Source organism: Lepisosteus platostomus, chromosome 5, assembly GCF_059453375.1.
Source record: "Lepisosteus platostomus isolate fLepPlt1 chromosome 5, fLepPlt1.hap1, whole genome shotgun sequence".
NCBI classification, from domain to species: domain Eukaryota; kingdom Metazoa; phylum Chordata; class Actinopteri; order Semionotiformes; family Lepisosteidae; genus Lepisosteus; species Lepisosteus platostomus.
The window spans coordinates 63,149,894-63,154,798 of NC_142615.1; the positions used below are offsets into that span (position 1 = coordinate 63,149,894).

Here is a 4,905-nt window from a genome sequence, read left to right on the forward strand (position 1 = left end):
CTCGCAGGAAGAAAACACAGGAATGTATTGAGTATCATGATGAACATCTTCTGTGTAATATAATGAGTAAACATCATAAGACAACAGATGAAAGTGGGAATATATGGCATAAGGGTGTGATTTGTGTAGTGAATAAAACAGTCAAAAGAATATGAGAATGGTTCTTTATTAAGATACACAACATTTATGGCGACGAGAAACGAGTGCTTGACGAACTCAAAGCAAGCAGAACACTGCAGATTTTAGTTCTCTTGCTGGTGGAACCACACTTTTGAATTTTCAGACTGTTGGTTTAGCTGCGCCATGGAAGATACGGCAGCCACGCCAAGAACCCTTGTTCATGCCCAGCTTTCTCCACCGCTTCCACTGAACCTTGAGCTCTGGATTTGGATACGGAATACAAGATATGGATGGAGGCGTACAGATTTTTTTAAATAGCCAGTGGATCTATAGTAGCTCCAGATGCCGTGAATCATGCTACCTTACTGCACTGTATTGGGGCGCCTGTGCAGTGGATTTTCGCCAACCTCTGTGGAGAAAAAGGTACATATGAACAGACTGTAGCTGCCTTAGACACTTACTTTACACTGCAGAGAAATGTGGTTTTGGAATGGCATAAATTTAGACAAGGATCAGTAAGGAATCCCCCACGAATAGGTATGCAGATCGTATGCAGACGCAGGACCAGGTAGATATCAAAACAGGCGTACAATCCAAAACGTCAGGCGAGATCGTTGCGCGAGTACTAAATCTCACCGCGCCAGCCAGCGGCCAGGAGACAAGTACAATATTGCGGGACAGGTGGGCCTCGTCATTGATTGTTACGTATGAGACGGGGATTAGGAGGAGACCCCGACTGATTGGTAAAGGGGAACACTAACACCAGAGTGACACCCTCGGCGTCTCTTTTTGAGGGACGCCCTGGGATTTCTTAATGGCCAAGGAGGGTCGGGACCTCGGTTTTACGCCTCCCCCGAAGGACGGCGCCTGTTTGAGCATGAGAGTGTCGCCATCAGGATGCTGGGGCATAAGAAAGCCACACAGACCGCAGGGTGAGCACTACCTACTGGTCCCAGTCACACCTCTTGCAGGAGCAGCAGCAACCTGAGCTTTTCCGGGGGAAATCTCCAATCCGGGTGCTGGCTAGGCTCACACCTGCTGGGCTGCCGTGGATGAGCCCAGTCGAGAGTCGCAGGGTGAGATCTAGTCACCGGGGAGAAACGATACAAGCGAAGGATTACTCGGCTCCCAGCACTTGAAAAGACCAATAAATGACTGGTTCCCGCCGGAGCTGAATGTACCTGCATGTGTCGTGTCGTCTTCTTCCTCCGCCCCGCTGTGTTTGCTGTTATTGTCTTTGAAGCCGGCCCCCGAGATGAGACGGGCTGTTCCTATGCCCCAATTAACACTTTACAGGTCCCATTCCCCGGCATTGTGGCCAATGTTGGTGGTCACACGTGATAAGATAAGGTGGAGGAGAGCAGGGCATGCCCAGCTCCAGATATTGAAGGAGGGGGCTGAGTGAGGTGAGGTGAGGTGCGACACGCCGGAGCCCAGACGCTGCTAATGCGGAGCACTTGTTGAACTGGCATTGAAAGGATGTGTGCGCACGGAGCGAGCCTTCCCTGCGGCGGAGCGTGGAACTTTCTCCCCGCGCTGCAGGAGTTGTGTGCGCTGCAGCGGTGCCGAGAGAACAGCACAGACAGCAGCAGGTAAGAGACGGAGCCTTGTGGGCAGGCGAGCAGGCCCGTTTTTTGGAAATTGCTGAAAAGGCTCCGGTGTTTGTTCGGTGTGTGGCAGGCGCACAACGCGAGCTTGCGAAGTGATCTGCCGGTCTGGTGTTATGCAAATGAGGCTGAATTGCGTCCTGGGACATGCTGCGAATGCGCAATGGCAACTGCAGATGTGTAGGAAACGGCGCGCTCTTTTTCTCGTTTTGCCCACCCTTTTGAGTGTTAGTGTGGCGTGTGAGTGTGCGAAAGAGTAGGCCCAGCAGGAGGCGGTGGCGTGCAGGGCGAGGAGCTCACCTAGGCTGCGTGATTTGTGCTGTGGGTTGCGGCCACTTGCAGGGGCCTCTACAACTCATACTTACCTGGCAGGGGAGATACTTTGATCAAGAAGGAGGTTCACCCAGGGCGAGGCTCAGTCATTGCACTCCGGCTGTGCTGACCCCTGCGAATTCCCCAAATATGGGAATCTTGATGTGCTTGGTCCAATATCAGATACGGAAGAGTTAAGACACCACGAGCTGCGACAGGATCCCAGTTCGAAAGGAGTCGATGCCACTGCTGGTTCCCGGTTTCTTTTAGTTAGAGGTCCGGAGAAGCATTTCAAGCTGGTTACACTACTCCTTCCGGACATTCATTCCCTTTTCAAAGTCAGTCGTTTTGCTGTAGTCTGCATTATTTAGGCTGATTATCGAGGTTAGCCTTTATTTGGTCATGGGGGCCTCGGTAATGTATGCTAATTCTCAAGACAGTTTCACCCGTTTTCTGATTGCTAGGTTCTGTACCAGTGCAGACATGTCAAACAGTGAATGGCTGTACCTCTATTGTATCCATGCTCAATGAATGAAATCAGTAATAAATGAATATATGTATAGTTATACGAAAAACAAGTGGTTTATCGACTCATCTTCATTTGCAGATTTAGAGGCAGCTTCGATATTCGTTTTAAAAACTGGGTTTTTTTTCATATGGGTCACACACATGCCATAGCAACAAAACATCTCTAGAGATGAGGCTATAGATCACCTTAACACCCTCCAGGTTTTCCTCCCAAAGCCTATGGCACTAACGGCGACCCCTGCTGGCCGAGAGAGCAAAAGCTTAAGCACCTGATGTTCCCAGGCAGTCTACCATCCAAGTACTAACCAGGCCCAACCCTACTTAACTTCCAAGAGCAGACAGGATTGTGCGTGTTCAGGGTGGTGCGGCTGTAAGCAAAATCAGCAGCGCCTGATTCACTACTTGAAGCTGTGTGTGGCTGGGGCTCCGTGCCCCCCGAGCGGGCCTGAAGGATCGTTCGTGTGCAACTCTTTGGAAAGGAGCTCTTTCCAAATCGCATTGCCTAAGTGGATGTTGGCGAATGTGCTCCCTTGTGTTGGCTTGTCCCGCTCTGGAGGAGGACAAACAAACTGCACAGAGGAGCACAAGGCAAGTCTTCACAAAACAAAAACCTCCAGTGCACAGCACTCTGAAAACATTTCTGGGCTGTCGCGTGTTTATTTCAGCACATAATGCGCACCAGTCCAACACAGCGGCCGGACACGTGGCGCCTCCGCCCTCTTGTGGCCTTGCGGCGTCAGAGAAAGAGGCTCCTTCTCGCTGCCTTTCCGCTGTGTTGCAGAGCCCCGAGAGGGAACCTGGAGCGCACACTTTGTGGGGGGCGGGGGACCGAGTTCGCGACACGCTGGCTGCGCCATTTGTGCTGTGGGTGTGGGCCGCTTGCAGGCACTTGTACAACTCTGGTACTTACCTGTCAGGGGAGATACCTTGATCAGCCTGTAGGTGTAGTAGTTGGATTGTTTTCTTGTTTTGTGGAAGCAGTGTTTGTTTTGCAGTTTGCGAAATGGCAACCTTTGGATCCCACAAGCACGCTGTGCGTTTTGAGCTTTTTGATGTCCTCTTCATGGATCATATGCAGTTCAGCAGAAAAGTATTGCAGAAGGAACTTGGCTTTGAACCTCGGCACTTGGATTTCATCTTCGCTCTCCCAGGTCAGAAAGCATTTGAGGTTGTTTTTGCTACCTATTCTCTGTTTGAACAATGTGTGGATGTGTTTGAGGCAAAAAGAGGGAAAGTTCCTGCCCTTGAGAAGATCATCTTGCAGCCTCTGACACAGAGAGAGAGGAAAACGGTGCATGTTGCTATGTTCTAGGAACTGGCAAAGACGGAGGACATTCACACTTGGCTTAACCAATACTGCACCGTCCACCATGGAACTGAGGTTAGAGATGTTGACGGTATAAAAACAGGAGCAAGGAAATTTGAGGTTCGCTTGCTACCGGACAATGTAAATGGAGGCTTAAGGCACCTGCCCTCTACAATCCGGCTGGGCGCCTGCAATGGCTATGTTTTTTATGTGGGACAACCAAAGGTGTGTCGGCGCTGTGGTGCTGTGGGACACCTGGCATCGTCCTGCACTGTGAAATGCTGCAAGACCTGTGGCAAACAGGGACATTTAGCCTCTGACTGTTCAATGCTGCCAAAGTGCAATTTATGTGGCTCGGAAGGACACGTTTTTAAGAACTGCCTTCATGCCTACGCCAATAAACTCAAAATGAGAAAGGATGAGGCAGTGCTTGTTTGAGCCAAACCGGCCCGAAAAGCCAAAGCAAACAAGTCAAACAAAGAACCCTTGTTGGACAAAGACTCTCAGCCTCCAGCCAGGATCAGTCCTGCTGTGGCTCTGGGGCCGGTGGAAGAGAAATCGACTACGCCCCCACAACCGCAGACTGCACCAGACAAGCACGAGGGTTTGAAAACCCCCGAGAACAGCGAGGACCCCTCCCCCACTCCTGCTCCTCAGAACGAGGGCCAGTGTGGGGCCCCCCGGTGGAGCGGGTCCAGCGAGGATACCCAGGATTCAGCGGAGCTGCTTTTCTCAGACTGCAAGTGCTACAGATGCCCTCCTCTCCTCCATCCAGTCCATCACGGAGGATCTGCAGCAGCTTGTGGGTGAGGGGGAAGAGGAGACTGGTGCATCGGCTGCACCCCTTTCCCCTCAGTGCTCCCAGGAGCTGGACTTGAGGAAAAGGAAAAATGACTCTGTTTTCTCCCCGAGCGAGGAGGAAGGAAAGCATGGCGATGGGGACAGCTGGAACCCCTCCACCCCTCCCTCTACCCCCTTCCTTGAAATGGACTCAGTGAACACTTTTACTGCTGCCACCCTGATGAAGGCTCA

At 51.5% G+C, this 4,905-nt stretch overlaps 1 pseudogene; it reads left to right on the forward strand.

The window, feature by feature from the left end:
• The first annotated feature begins 2,084 nt into the window (after window positions 1-2,084).
• On the forward strand, window positions 2,085-2,213 carry LOC148670963 (U1 spliceosomal RNA; annotated as a pseudogene).
• The last annotated feature ends 2,692 nt before the right edge of the window (window positions 2,214-4,905 follow it).